The sequence below is a fragment of the Pseudonaja textilis genome, chromosome Z (genome assembly GCF_049901715.1).
Source record: "Pseudonaja textilis isolate UNSWEBS1 chromosome Z, rPseTex1.2, whole genome shotgun sequence".
NCBI lineage: Eukaryota > Metazoa > Chordata > Lepidosauria > Squamata > Elapidae > Pseudonaja > Pseudonaja textilis.
The window spans coordinates 55197854-55214585 of record NC_142008.1 but is presented as its reverse complement, the minus strand read 5'-3'; the positions used below and the strand labels follow the sequence as shown (position 1 = coordinate 55214585).

Sequence of the window (16732 nt, the reverse complement as noted above, 5' to 3'; positions counted from 1 at the left end):
TTCTTGAGCCCTGTGGAAGACCGAATTAATCTTGGGCAAGAAGGAAGGATCAAGCCGGAGGACCACCTGGTCAGGATGGAAGACGCAAAGGTTTTTCCTAACGGACAGAGCAGCGATCTCTGATATCCTATGGGCTGAAGTGATTGCTACCAGATAAACTACTTTGTAGGAGAGGAACTGAAGAGAAACCTCTCTTAAGGGTTCGAAGGGTGGCTTTGTGAGGGAAGAGAGGACCTTGTTGAGGTCCCAGGTTGGATACCGGTGAAGGGATGGAGGACGTAAGTTTGTGGCCCCTTTCAGAAAGGCTCGAATACGGGGATGATGGGAGAGGGAACTAAAGTCCTTACAGGAGATGACTGTAGATAAGGCTGCTACCTGCCATTTTAGTGTATTGGGGGACAGCCCCTTGCTGAGACCCTCCTGGAGAAAGTCAAGTACTTGGGCAATGGAGGGGCTAGTTGGGTCAAAGAGAAGCTTGACACACCATTTACAAAAAATGTTCCAGGTGGCGTCGTAAATCCTTGTGGTTGAGGGTTGCCTGGCTGCTAAAATGGTATCAATGACCTTATTGGAGAGGTTTTCCTTCTTCAAACGTTCCCGCTCAACCTCCTGACGGCTAGTTGCAGCCATTGGGGGTTCAGGTGTAGAAGGGGACCATCCCCAGGGGCGGAGGAGGGAAGGCATAAAGGAGGCCCGTGGGCCACGGGCACTGAAGGGCGTTGTGGTCCTCCGCCCCTGGGGATGGGAATCTTGAAATGAACCGTGGAAGTTGGGTATTGAGGGGGGAGGCAAACAGGTCTACTACTGGTGGACCGAAAATGGATGTCGCCTCCTTGAATAGAGATGGGTGGAGGCGCCACTCCGACTGGTATATGGTGGCCCTGCTCAATCAGTCTGCTCGGGTGTTGGAGATACCCGAGATGTGGTCCGCCCTGAGGGAAAGGAGGTGAGACTCCGCTCACCGACAGAGGCGCTCGGCCTCCCTCATTAGGTGAGATGATTGAGTGCCCCCTGCTTGTTGATGTGGGCTTTGGCCGTGATGTTGTCGGTGAGGATGAGAACGTGGCGGCCGTGTACCTGGGGGAGGAAACTGCGGAGGGCCAGATGGATGGCGTGAAGCTCCAACCAGTTTATGTTGCACAGTGTCTCTGTCGCTGACCATCTGCCCTGTGCTGTAAGTGACTGCAGGTGAGCGCACCATCCGGACAGACTGGCGTCTGTGGTGATGGTGATTCTTGAGGGCTCCTTGAGGAGGCAGCCCTTGTTGATAGACTCTTTGCTCCACCAAAGGAGGGAGGTGAGCACCCTTGGTGAGACCCTGACCTTGCGTTTTGAATTGCTTGATCTGGTTCTTTGGTACGGGAGCAGGAACCACTGGAGGGATCTGGAGTGGAAACGGGCCCAGGGGATAATGGAAAGACAAGATATCATTTTACCCAGTAATTGGGAGAGTTCCAGGAGGGAAACCCTCTTAAGGTGTCTGATGTTTCTGACAGATTTTTGGATGCTGAGGATTCTCTCCAAAGAGAGGAAAATCTTCCCTTGCACCGTGTCGATTACTGTCCCCAGGTGGGTTATCCTGGTGAGGGGGATAATTGGCTTTTCTTCCAATTGATGAGGAACCCGTGTTCCTGGAGAGGTTAGGGTAATTTGGGTATCCTCACTGCTTGGTCCCTGGAAGGAGATAGGATGAGGATATCATCCAGGTAACAGTAGAGGCGCACCGGGAAGGTTCTAGGTGGGCAGCTAGAGCGGCCAGGACCTTGGTAAAGGTTCTGGGGGCAGAGGCCAACCCAAATGGGAGAGCCACGTATTGAAAGTGGAGGTTATTGTAACAAAAACACAGATATTTGTAATGAGAAGGTTGGATTGGAATGTGTAGGTATGCCTCTGAGAGGTCAATGGATGACAACCAGTTTCCCTGTCTAACACCCAGCAGGATGGATTGCAACATGTTCATTTTGAATTTGCGGTATACGAGAGTAGCGGTTAAACTGCTTTAAATCCAGAATCGCTCTCCATCCCCAAGTGTTTGGGGACCACAAATAAATGGGAATAGAATCCCTGTCCTCTTTGAGACAGAGGAACAGGCTGGATGGCCTGTATATCAAGTAGGTGTTGAATTGCTGAGTCCATGAGGCTGTGCTTGGTGTGGTTCTTGGAGAGGGGGCATGGCATGAAAAAATCGGGGGGGGGGGGGGTAGATTGAAATTCGAGGGCAAGGCCAAACCTGATGGTGTCCCTAACCCAGGCGTCAGAAGTGGAGGAGTCCCACTGGTTGGCGAAGGTCTTAAGATGCCCGCCAATGGGAATTAAATCTGGTGGCTTATCTGGAGCGCCTGAAGGGCCTGTTGCCAGAGCCACGAAAGGGCCTTTTGAAGTTACCGCCCCTTCTGTGCCTATCAGAGGAGTCGGTCCTGTCCTGAGGCTGTCTTGAGCCAAAGGGAGGGAGCCTTTGGTACCTGGGAGAGAAGGAGGTTTGGAAAAAGGGACGAAATGGAGCTCTCCGAAAGGGCTGCAGGGATCTGGGTTCTGACTTGTGGGTGAGGTATGGAAGGAATTTTTTCTTATTCCTTCCTTCGATCAAAAGGGGATCCAGAGATGGTCCGAACAATTTATTTCCCACGAGGGGAGCGGAAGCCAATTTTACTTTATTCTTGAGGTCTGCCTGCCAGTGCTTTAGCCAGAGCAGACGGTGGGCAGAGACATGGGAGGATATGGCATGGGTGGAAAATTTGACCGAGTGAAAGGTAGCGTCGGCCGAGAACTCGGCTGCGGCCGTAATCTTGACTATGTCCTGATGGGCTCGGACATTGGAGGCTGGGACATGTTGCTTAAGTTGGCGAAGCCAGCGAATGGATGACCTGATGAAGAAGGAGGTGGCCGTGGCCGATCTGATTGCCCAAGCGTCTGACTGGTGAGCTCGGCGTAAGACCAGCTCCAACCGTTTCTCCTCCAGCCTCAGGGCCTCTAGGGGGTCACTAAGGGTGGAGGAAGAGGCCAGACCCACAATGGGCTCATCGACCTCTGGAGTGCCCAATAGGTTGGAGAGTTCTGGGTCTAGGTTGAAAAACCTTTTATCATGGGCCGAATGGGCAGGGGGGTCCGCTGAAGAGGCTAGCTGCTTGGACACCAGGTCAAGGAAGATGGGGGGGTTGGGATGACCTCGGCCTCCACAACCGGCTGTTTAAAGATGGAATCCTCTGGACCTTCCGGGGCAAGAGGAAGGGGGTCAGAGGGGTTCTGAGTTTTTAGGCCGGAAATGTTTCTGGCCTTGAACAGGAGGGATTTGAAAAGTTGAGGCTTGAAGAGCCCTACAAAGGCAGATTGGTCGGGGGTGAGACCCTCATCCTCGGACATCTCTGCCTCTGATGGTTCTATATCGGAAAGGGGTTCGTTATATTGTAAGGACCCCAAGTCAAACTCCTCCTCCTCCTCCTCCCTGCACAAAGCTAGGTCCCCCTCCACCTGCTCCTCCTCCTCCTCCCTTATTGAGGTAGTGAAATTATTTCAGTAGCTTCTTGTTCAGTTTTGGTGATTAATGCTACGTCATCAGTAAATGATAGCAATAATGAAATTACTTTCTCTTTTAAACAAACATGGATCAGCCATGCCAGCTACAAAGCCTATCTTATTTAATTATTTCATTATACATTGGTTCTACTCATATCCTGATTGCTTTAAGCCATAAAGACTCTATTTCAATCTCCAGCAATCATTATTATCAATATTATCATTTTATCATCAGTATTATCACCTAAAGGTTTCTTTAAATATATAGTGTGTTGCAATGGTGCATGCAGATATGCCGTTTCTACATCCAAATGATTTACAATGTATTTCTCCTTAGCTGCCCAAACTAATGTTGCCCTTAATGTGGTAGCTTTCAGACTAGGTGCAAACACCATATCGTAGTCATTTGCTGTCTGATTGAACCGTTGTGCTACTAACCCGGCTTTATGGGTAACAGTCCAATCTACACCTGTCTTCAGTTTATAAATCCATTTACACCCTATGGCATGTTTACCTGGTGGTAACCTGACATTTTCGTATACCTCCAACTTTTTTAATGATTCCAGTTCCTTATCCATTGCTTTCTGCCAAGCAGCCTGATCCTTAGCAGGATACAGTTTCAATTTACTATAGTTACTTGGAACTATATTCACTTTGCATACAACACTAGTCTGATATCTATCAGGTGGTCATGTTACTCGGGTTGAACCTCTTGGTAATACAGGGCTTACTGGTGGACTTTCCTGTGACACCTGATCCTGTTCTTCTACCTCCTCCTATGCCTGTTCTACTACTTCCTCCTGTGCTTCCTCTTTAATGGCTATTTGTGGTTTACTTATTTTATCTTTAGGGACTATTTGGTGTCAATAATAATATCAAGCTGGATTCCTGTTCCAGTTTATCCCGCCCAATGTGCTCAAGAAATTTTGCACTAGCACTACAATAAGCATGAGCTGTGCCTTGATACCAGAATCTAAATGATCTATGGTAGGCCTCATAACCCACAAAAAAATACCTTCTTAGCTCTATGTTGCCCTTTCAGTCTTACTTGTGAGGGAATATGCACCCATGCTGGAGTTCTAAATGTGTGTAGGTAACTTAAATTTGGCTTTCTGCCATGCCAACGAGTGAATGGCAATTCTCCAGTTGTTGTATTCACTACATTGTTTAAAACATGGTTACTACACATTATGGCCTCACCCCACAGTGTTTCAGGCAAACCTGAGTCAGATAACATAGTGCAAGCCATGGCTTGTAATGTTTGCCCTCTTCATTCTACAAACGAGTTATGTTGTGGTCTGTAAGGTGCAGAACATTTATGCTCGACACCAGCCAATTTCAACATAGTTTGGAATCTCTTGTTAACAAACTCAGTCCCATTATCAGTAACTAATATAATTACTTTACTTTTCCTTTTTCTCTCTGCAAACCTTAGCCAGTTAAAGAAATGTTGGAATGTTTCTGTTTTGTTTTTCGTAAGATAGCAGAAACCATATCATAAGTAATGGTCCATAATACTCAAAATATAGCAGGCACCTCCTAAACTTGGTTTCTTAGGACCAATTATGTCAGCAAACACAACCTCTAAAGGTTCTTTGGTCCATTTAGTCTGTTTGCTGGAGTAACCTTGCTCTTCTCTTGGCTACAAGCAGTACAGTTTAAATACTTGCTACAGGGTTTCAATTTTACTCCCTCTGACAATTCAACAGTTTGTTTGAGCATTTTGAAATTAATGTGCCCCAAATGTCTATGTAGTAAATGCATACATTCATCATGTGGCTTAACATTGTTATAAACTGAGTTAGCCATCTTCAACTGATCATCATATATTACATATAAATCATTTTCTAATGTAGCAGTAACACTTTTGCCCTCTTTCTCTACTATGCAGTTATCTTCCCTAAAGGTTACTACATAACCAAGATTAACTAAAGCCCTTACTGATAATAAATTAAATTTCAATTTAGGTACATATAACATAGTTAAATGTTTGTTTATACAAGAAATATATGCAGTACCTTGACCGGATGCTTTAATCTTCCATCCATTTGCAAATGATACATGTTGCTTACTCATAGACATCTTTACAAACCTTTTTCTATTTTTAGTAATGCATTGCGATGCTCCACTATCAACAACCCACAAATCATGGTTTACAGTTGAATTGCTAGACACAGCTAAACTAACATTCTTTTTGGCCTTCTGGTGATTACTAGTATTCTGTCTTTTTCCCTTCTTACAGAATCTACCTATATATCCTCCAGCCTCACAAGAAAAACATTTCCTAACAGTATAGGCAGTTGAAGACAAATCCTCTTCTTGTGGCTGTTCCTTCCTCATTTGGTCCCTATCCAGCCGTCTTCTTGCTTCTTCTAACAATCTTCCAGGTATGTCAGTCAATGTCAGTTTATCTCTGGGCAGGACCTCCAGTGAAGATACATAATCATCATAACTTTCATCCAATGAGGAAAGAACGAGGTAATCTTGATGCAGCTCTGAAAATATTAGTTCCTTTTCATGTAGCTTTTGAAAAGTTCTTTTCATGAAGTTTAAATGAGCTAACATATCTCCACCTTTCAGAAGACGTGCTCTAAACAGTTTACATGTACGATGTATGTGTGCACCTACACTGTCATAAACATAAATCCTCTTCAAATTCTCCCAACACTTAGCAGCAGACTCTTCTCCACGAATATGGACTAGCTGCTGGTCACTCAGTGTTAGTCAAATTATACAAAGAGCTCGTTCATTGTTCTGTTTAAAGTCAGCAAGCTTCTTGGTATCATCCTCATTAGCTGGATCCCAAGCATTTACATCCGGGAGGTCTTGAACTACATTCTATAAACCTTCTCTATGCAGAAGTAGACTGCACTTCATAGACCAGGAAACATAGTTTGTTCCATCCAACCGGGTTATTAGGGATAGACTTGTTGACAGGTCTTGTGGCATCTTTACCAAGATAGTAACCCACAATTAAACAGTAAACAGATGTCTGTATACAGTACTGTGTATTCACACGAACTCTCAGTTATCTGAGCCTAGTATGGGCTGGGCCCATAACCAGTGTTGAGGTAATTCCCCGTTAGGAGAATGAGTGCATACAGGGAGACGTATTTGAGACAAGTGTTTGAATAATACACACACAGCACACAGATACACTGTACAGTAAATGTAGGTTTTTACTTTCAGAAATGTTTAAGCAAAGTTCAAACACAATCCAAAGTCATTCACAGATAAGGCAGTCATTCTTTAATTCAGGGATAATCCAATAACAAAGTCCAGTGTCAAAAACAGTTCAGTATCAGACTTACATCAAATCCAAGAATATCAATCAATTATGAAAAACGGCAAAACTCTCCAACAGAAGGAAAACAGAGAGTCACTCACACTCTCTTTTGAGACTAAGACAACCCAGGTTTCTGGCTCCATCTTATGGCCATTTGAGAAACCACACCCAATTACAGTTTTGCATTTTCTTAAAGGGACAGTATTAAAATGTCTATCCTGGTTTATATATTTCCAACCCAAATAGCTGTTAGCTGGCTTACATTCCTAACACATACATGCAACCTTCTACAATGCTGTAACAATTCTGGGACTGGAACAACTAGTAACCAACAATACTAGGCTTAACAACTGCCTCGATCTCATCTTCTGCAATAGTTTGAATTCAATTTACGGAATACAAATTAAAGAACCCTTTTCCAACAGTGACCACAACATGATTGAATTTTGTCTCAACATATGTCCACACAAAAATCATCACAATGACAAAATCCCCAATTATAACTTCAAAAAAGGCAATAATCAATGATCTCTCTTCCCTTGATTGGCAATTTCTATTCACTGCATGCAATACTGTTGAAGACCATTACAACATATTCTTACTAGAAATCAAAAGACCCATCAAACTATATGTACCAATAACAACTCCCAAAACCAGAAAAAACAGATTACCCATAACAATAAGGAAGCATCAATCGAAAAAGAAATCATTTTGGTGAAAAAACAAATCTGGTCACGTTGCCAACTTCAAAAGCCGATACAAAAATTCATGCCACCAGATAAAAACTGAATGCAATAATTATCACATTAAACAAGAGGAAAACCTTCTACACACAAATTCCACCCATGCTTTCTACAATTTTGTAAACAACAAACTAAAAGACTCAAGGTCCATCCCACTCCTAAAAAAACCTAATGGCAAAGACTGCAACGACAACACCATCAAAGCAAACCTCTTTAACACATTTTTTGGGTCAGTATTTGTACACAGCAATGGATCAAGCCCAGTACTTCCTAGTTGAACCACAGAAAACTACCATTATCTAATACATATCGATTTTACAGAAGACAATGTTGAAAAAGCACTACGCAATCTAAAACCATCTCTGTCTATTGGACCTGACGGAATATGTGCCTACTTCTTTAAAAAGCTATCCACTGCCATAGCCAAACCTCTAAGCATAATCTTTGAAAAATCTTTCAGGACCAGCTCCTTGCCAAAACTATGATCACAAAGCCATTGTCATCCCCATCTTCAAAAAGGAGTTCCAGCCTAGTTGAAAATTACAGACCAATCTCTTTATGCTGCATCACCTGTAAAGTCATGGAAACAATTATTAACTAATCCATTATCCTCCACTTAGAGACAAATAACCTACTCTCTAATAAACAATTTGGTTAAAAAAAAAACCTATCCTGTAATCTGCAACTCTTACACTGCAAAAACATATGGACTATACAACTCGATCAGGGCAAAGCAATAGATGCAATCTACATAGACTTCTGTAAAGCCTTTGATTCAGTGGTACACAACAAACTACTCCTAACACTAAAATCTTATGGTACCTCTGCACAATTGCATAACTGGATAGAAGCATTCCTGTCAGACAACAAATGGTCAAAATTGGGAGCGTCCTATCAAATTCTGTACCTGTCAACTTTGGGGGGCCCCAAGGCAGTGTTTTAGGACCAACTCTCTTCATACTCTACATAAATTACCTCTGTGATCATATTAAGAGCAACTGTGTTCTCTTTGCTGATGATGTAGAGCTATTCAACACCACAGACAATACGGCTATCCTTCAAAAAGACCTCGATTATGTATCAAAATGGTCAAACAAATGGCAACTTCAAATCTCAACAAATAAATGCTCTGTCCTATATATTGGCAAAAAAAAAATCAGAAAATAAAATACAAGCTAAATAGTCAAAACCTTGTTGAGGATCCAAACTCTGTCAAGGATCTTGGAGTACTCATCTCTAATGATCTAAGTGCTAGAGCCCACTGTAACTACATAGCCAAAAAGGCATTAAGAGTTGTTAATCTAATCCTATGTAGCATTTTCTCTGGTAATATTACACTAATAACTAGAGCATACAAAACATTTGCTAGACCAATACTCAAATACAGCTCATCAGTCTGGAACCCATATCATGTATCTGATATAAACACAGTTGAGAAAGTCCAGAAATATATCACAAGAAGAGTTCTCCACTCTTCTACTCATTGCAGAATATCTTATGCCACCAGACTTGAAACTCTAGACCTAGAAAACCTGGAACTACGTCGCCTCCAGTCCGATCTAAATATAGTATATAAAATCATACATTGCAATGTCCTACCTGCAAATGAATACTTCAGCTTCAATCATAACAATACAAGAGCACATAATATATACAAACTCAAGGTTAAAGACATCAAACTTGACTGCAGAAAATACGACTTCAGCAACAGAATGGTCAATGCTTGGAATACTCTACCTGACTCTGTGGTTTCTTCCCCAAACCCCCCAAAATTTAACCTTAGACTATCTACTATTGACCTCACCCCCTTCGTAAGAGAGGGCATGCATAAGCGCACCAATTGTGTCTACTGTCCCTGTCCTATTGTTTCTTTTTATTTTTCTTATAAGTATCTATCTCATGTATTCAAAACTATGTTCATTCTTATACCTGTATCTTGTAAGCAATTGAAAAATCAAATAAATAAACAAACAAACAAACAAATAAATAAATAAATAAAATAAGAGGTAGTTAAAGAAACGATAGTAGCCTGGGTGAAAAATGTGGGATATAATATAGAACTTGGACAGAATGTGGGGGGAAAACTATAGACTAACATTATCTACAGTGTATCACAAGAACATGTACAAACTGTTTTTATAGATGGCACCCCCCCCACCCACCAGATTGGCAAAAATGTTTGTAAATCAAAACCCAGAATGCTGGAAATGCAAGAATAAACAGGGTACATACTTTCATGTGGTGGACCTGCTCGGAAGCAAAAAAAATATTGGAATAAGATTTGAAAGTGCTTAGAAGAAATAACAAAGGGTGGTAGTAGTTATTTAGAGATTTGGGATAATGTCAGCATTCCAGAAAAACTCCACTCCAATCAATAACTCTGAGACAGACATGTTCTCAAAGGTTCCTTTTATTAGAGTAGTAAACTGGCACATCTGGGAAATCCCAAATCTGAAAGTTCTGGGTTTCCCTTCAGTAAGTAAAAAATTACAAATCCACTCCCTGCACCCCTCAATGCATCACACCCCAATCACCATCCATCCCAATTTGAGACGTCCCCTCAACCACTCCTCAGCCAGGTGCAGAAATAACATGACCTTGACTTAGAAGAAGAATGCTATTATATCTAACCATATACACTCCAAGAAATCCCACCCTCCCATTTTCCCAGGCTCAAGAATGTGGCAGTGTGGAAGCGTCTGGTACTAATATGGCTTCCAAAGCTGACACTAAATGCTATTGCTATAGCTATTACTGCATTCATCTTGTACTCACACATTTTCTGTACAGTATTAAGTAGGCATGTGGAAAACAAAGACCATCATGACAATATATTATGAGAGAAACGTTATTCTCATTGGTTCACTCTTTACAAACAGTACTGTTAAAATGCACAATTAAGGTCCTCCTTATTGTGGGAACTATGATTCTTTGTTCTTTGTGTACGTGCTAGGACAACGGAGCCTTCTGGTGGTTGGCTGGAACACGGAGCAAGGAGCAAGGACAAATTGTTGCCATTTCTAACCAGAACTGTAGCAAACTTAAACTTTGCAGCCTTGTATGCTTTATGCGAATGATCAGTGCATGTTGTGTGATGTAATGCGTTTGTGATAGGACGTTAACAAAATTACTACGTTAACAAAGATTGCTTCTAATAAAAGAGGGTTTCGGAGTTCGCTCTGCGCTCTCATCCCAAGACAACTTTGCGTAGTGTCTTCTTTTCATGAGAGACCACCACACTTATTACTGACAGAATGATGCCAATGCTTCAAGTGGGGGAAATGATATGAGATATTGTAAGACAAGAATTTCTATGCCTTGAAGCCTGCCTTATATGCCCCCAAAGGAAAGGGCATATTCTATCACCATTGTTAAAAATAAATCCACCTCTAGTCTTATTGGAATGACAGACACCATTTTTTTTTAAAGTCATACCTGTGGTGTCAAGTATGATTCTAATAAAAGGTTTTCACTATGGGTAAGTGTACGAGGAAAATGAAAATAATTTCATATTAGAGTGTTACTCTAATGGCAATAATTCAGAGAAGAACATTCTGTGCATATACTGGTGATCTTTGAATACAGGTAGTTCTCGACTTCCAACAGTTCATTTAGTGATCAAAGTTACAACAGCACTAAAAATGTGACTTATGATTGTTTTTCATAGTTACGACCTTTGCAGTATCCCATGATCATGTGATCAAAATTCAGATGCTTGGCAACCAGTTCATATTTATGACTGTTGCAATTTCCTATACAGTGTGCACGATCCTGGGAGATCCCAGATATTGTGTGCAAGCTGCATGTGAGCCAAGGGAGGCTTGGGAGGCTTGCTGTAGGTTGCATGTAAACTGAGGGAGGCCTGGAAGGGCCAGTAGAGGCTGCATAGATGCTGCAGGCAGGAATGACTTACCAGAGCAACTTGTGACCTTCCCTACAAGCTTTCCCAATGACTTCATTTGTGAGAAGCTAGCAAGAAAGGTTGTAAATGGCATTCCTGTGACTGTGACTCCCTGAGACATCATGAGCCAAGCATCTAGGTACCTGGATCACATGGCACGACTAGAGAGGATGCTGTGATAGCAGAATCTTAGCTTTTAAAATCTCCCTTTGAGCAAGTTTAATGCACAATTAAATGCTCAACACAATTTGAAGAAAGGCCTTTCTTCTGTACAACTTAAAGAACAACAAATCACATTCTTCCTGGATTAAAAACAAATTGATTCAATGGGCTGGGTTTTCTATACTACAGGTAGTGCTCATGTTACAATAGTAATTGAGACCAGAATTTCCATCCCTAAGCAATGTGGATCTAAATCATAGCATCATGTGACTGCATCACTTAATAATAGCAATCCTGGCAATTCTCAGCGCCATCACTAGCCAAATTCCACTGGTGCTTAGGCAAGGATCCATCATGATCCAAGTCATTCCTGGTTTGATCCCTCCCAGTCTCAAGCCTCAGTTATGGTAAGGGACTGGCTCCTTTGCTTCTTAAACTCCCCCACTCCCCTCTCTCCCCCCATTTCTGACCTTTTGATAGTGACATTCTTCAGATAGTGACAGATAGTGGCATTCTGCAGTGGCAGTGGCAGTGGTAAGTAAAGGCTTAAAGACTTCAGGAGTCTTAGCAGGCCACAGACCTCTACTTCAGTCCTAGCACTGCTGGAACCACTGTGAAGGAGTGCTGTCTCAAGCTTCATGCCACAGTTAGCAACCTCAGCATCACAGTGCAAAGCTCCTGCTGCCCTGCATTCCATAGACTCTGACAGCTAACACTATCTTCCTCCTGTTTTTGACATAGCATGCCCAAGCCTGGCCCTAAATGAGGGAGCTCCTGGTTGCATGCAGTATACAAAGAATGATATAGCCACTACTCTTCACACTGCTCTGACTCATTTGGAACAGCGGTGGGGGAGGGGGCTAAGTGAGGATGCTTTTTGTAGATTTTAGGTCTGCTAAATACTTCTACATAGTGTCTAAACTTATAGATCTTGGATTTTCTTATTAAAACTGTCTTTGGATTATGGATTTCCTGTCTGGGCCCAACGGAGGTTATATTACCTGTGACTTCTCAGGAAACAACAACAGAATGAAAAACTGCTGGTGACCTTCTACTACTGTACCATAGAGAACATTTTAACTTACTGCACCAATGTATGATTTGCCAGTTGTACAGTGGCAGATAGTACAGCATTCCAGACGATTAACATCATTGCCCAGAGGATCATTGTTGCCCTCTCCCCTCTTTGGAAGAGCTTTATAGCTCCCACTGCCTTAAGAAAATTCAAAACATTCTCAAAGATCCATCTCCTCTTGGGCACCCTTTTTTTGAATTATTACCATCTGGCAGATGATATAGGACAATAAAAACAAGGACAAATAGGCTGAAAAACAGCTTCTATCCCAGGATAGTAATTATATTGAATTCTACAGTATTAATGCAATATCAGGTTTTATATAGAATGTGAAGGATGTGTATTTGTGTTTTATTTTAAAGTTATAATGTACATTGAAGATGCCGTTTAATTTTGTTGTACAAGGTACAATGACAATAAATTAAACAAGAGAGAGAGAGAAAAGGATAATAGTATTAATTTAGCTTAATTTAATTTAGTATTGCATTAAAATATGATTTAGTGTGAATTAGGTTGTAATAAATTAATAGGATTTTCTTCAGTCATCTCTTTTTATTTATTTAGTTACGTATTTATTCTCTCTCCTCCCGAAACAAACTATATATTCTTAATATCTGGCATATAGCTCAAAATTTCAATTTACAAGTGTGAAGTAAGATCTCTAACTGCTTAACAGGATTACAAATTTCCTGAACTATTGAATCCTAAAAATTTCCAATAGAATTCATGGTCTAAAGAATCCTTGAAAGATCAACTCTGCCAGACTAAGCTTAACAGAATTAGCTTAGTACCTGCACATTCTAGATAACTTGGAAAGCAGTCATAGAAACACTTGTGCAAATGATAATGATTACATGATATTATTTCTGGGAAGAAAGAATGATGCTCCAGGTACTATATGTGTTTTCCTATTTTAGCATGTTAAGCATGTAAGAAACACTAGGGAGCAAATGATACTAATCCATGAACTAATGACTAGACATATCTAATCATAAGTTTCTCATTTGCAATAAAAATGCAGGTAAGATGAAATGGCATAAATTAGTTGAAAAACCTTTTGGTGTAACAGAAAAAACTTCCTTGCTTTTTATTTACTTCTTAAAATAAAAATAAAAAGTTGATCTTAAAAATAAAATTATCTTTAGGATTTTGTGTAGCATTGATTGATTTTGTTTACTGTACACTTCTTTTTGCATGGTCTTTCTATATCTAGGATGACTTACTTCTAGTAAGTCTGTACAAAATGAAGACTTAAGCATATCCTTTCATTCTGATCGTGAAACTTGGAGAATCTCCATAAAACTGTGTCAGCAAACACTCAGTTGCACCTTAATACAGAAAAATATCTTCCTTCCTTACTTATGTATCTCTGACAATCATCTATTCCCAGAGAAATGTTCACCTCTACTTCTAACCCCACCCCATATAAATATACTGTAATATTAGTAGTATACTGTAGTATATTGTAGTACACTGTAATATTGGAATAGTAGCATTTCTTGAGAGGAACAGAAATCAATCTTCTCTATCCTGAGCAATATTTCCAATGCACTGCATGGTCAATCTGATATTCAAATGGTGTAAGAAAACTTGCATCCTGTCAGTAAAATGGCATCAATTCCATTAACCAGAAGGGCACCGCTGAATAAATGATTTGCTGTCCGCAGCAGACACTAAATTTGGAGTGTTACACGCGTGCACACCCTTTGCCGGAGAGATTCACGGGCAATAGGCTTCAAAGACAGCGTGTGTGTGTGTGTGTGTGTGTGAGAGAGAGAGAGAGAGAGAGAGAGAATGTGGCTTACCTCCGTTGAAAGGCAGCCCAGAGGTTTCCCAGAGCGCTGAGAAGAAACCGGGATTCCTCAACCTACATAAGAGGACAACCTCGCAACTCCTTCCAAGCTGCCAGCAACCCAGAAGGCCAATAGTACATGTTGCCTAGCACCTGTCATGTGACTGTCACCGGCCAATCCTTCGGCCCTTCTTACGCCGATTTCCCGACAGATCTTTGCTACGCCTCCCAGTTTGGTCGGGTTGGACAATGGGAACAAATAGGAAGACCCACTGCTCTTGTTTGTGCAGATAAGTTTCACCATGTAGAACGTGTCGGCATTTCTCGACTGACAACAGGCAAGACGACAGGGATGACCCTTGGAAAGAATTCCCAGCTGTGAAAACATACAGAAAGCGCTCCAAGGTGGAGGCTAGCATCTTTCCAACGGAATCCGGAATAGGTAAGTAAACATCTATGACGGAATAGAAATGAGGATGTTTGAAACAGGATGGATTGGTTATTACCAAGAAGCAAGATTTACTAATGCTTATAATCCCTGTAGTAATCAGATATCCTATATTTTCCTGAGATTCTGCCAATAAATGCTACATTAAAAGCAAGCAGGTTTCACTGTAAATTTGCGTTAATTTAATGCTTTATCTGGACATATAAGTAACTCTTAACGCCACAGTGTCAAATGCAGATGCACAAAAAGTTGCATACTAAAAATGAGATTACAAGATTTATTGCCAGATAAATAGATACTGAACCGTAACTTAACTATTAAAAGTTGGTTATAATATAGTATGATTGCACTCTGAAAATCAGTTCTGCTTAGAAACTTCAAACATATTTTTATTTAGATAATTATAGCACAAAGAAGTTGATTTGTACGCATACTTAATGTAACTTCTGTTTATAAAAACAACTTTTACTTAACCTTACACAACACAAAAATTGTATTAAGAAAAAAAATCCACAGGTGGGCAATATCTTAATTTGGATTACTCAAATTGCCAGAAAAACATATGCTTTTGAGATTTCTTCAAATATTGATAAATGGGAGTCGTTAAACCTCACCTTTTGGGGATAGTTAAATGATATCAAAATGAATATTATTCCCAGTTTCATTTATATTTTGAAAAGAATTCCAATTCTGAAATATTTTCAGAAAATAAATTATTTGTTTATGTTGTTGGTTTGAACTCCGAGTTTGGTGATTTGGTTGCAATCATTTTGTCCCCATTTGACATCTTAATAGAATAGAATAGAATAGAATAGAATAGAATAGAATAGAATAGAATAGTTTATTGGCCAAGTGGGATTGGACACACGAGGAATTTGTCTTGGTGCAAATGCTCTCAATGTACATAAAAGAAAGGATGCATTCATCAAGAGTCAAGAATCATAAGGTACAACACTTAATAATAGTCATAGGGCACAATAAGCAATCAAATCATACTAGGAAATAGTCAACATAAATCGTAAGGATACAAGCGACAAAGTTACAGTTATACAGGCACAAGTGGGAGGGGATGGGTGATAAGGAGTGATGAGAAGATTCTTGACTCTTGAATGTATATTTTCTTTTATGTACACTGAAAGCATTTATACCAAGACAAATTCCTCGTATGTCCAATTCACACTTGGTCAATAAAGAATTCTATTCTATTCAATTAATAGTAATAGTAGTACAGACTTTGTAAACGGTTGGACAGTGTTGAGGGAATTATTTGTTTAGTAGAGTGATGGTGTTCAGGGAAAAACTATCCTTATGTCTAGTTGTTCTGGTGTACAGTGCTCTATAGCATCGTTTTGAGGGTAGGAATTGAAACAGTTTATGTGAGGGGTCTGTAAATATTTGCACAGCCCTCTTTTTGTCTCGTGCAGTATACAGGTCCTCAATTGAAGGCAGGTTGGTAGTAATTGTTTTTTCTGCAATCCTAATTACTCTCTAAAGTCTGTGTCTATTTTGTTGGGTTGCAAAACCAAACCAGACAGTTATAGAAGTGCAGATGACAGACACAATAATTCCTCTGTGGAATTGTATCAGCAGCTCCTTGGGCAGTTTGAGCTTTCTGAGTTGGCTCAGAAAGAACATTCTTTGTTGTGCTTTTTTGATGACGTTTTTGATGTTAGGTGTCCATTTTAGGTCTTGTGATATGATAGAACCTAGAAATTTAAAGATCTTTACTGTTGATACTGTGTTGTCTAGTATTGTAAAAGGTATTGGAGAATTTCTCCTAAAGTCTATCATCATTTCTACAAGTTTGAGGGT

The 16732-nt window shown here is 40.6% G+C and overlaps 1 protein-coding gene across 2 annotated transcripts in view; it reads right to left on the bottom strand.

The window, feature by feature from the left end:
* The window catches only part of TMEM108 (transmembrane protein 108), a 322453-nt gene extending 307872 nt beyond the window's left edge, over positions 1–14581 (bottom strand). For both annotated transcript variants that reach the window (XM_087916724.1, XM_087916722.1), the window contains exon 1: positions 14486–14581. The gene's annotated coding sequence lies outside the window, so the exon portion shown is untranslated. The remainder of the gene's footprint in view (positions 1–14485) is intronic.
* Between the last annotated feature and the right edge of the window lie 2151 nt (positions 14582–16732).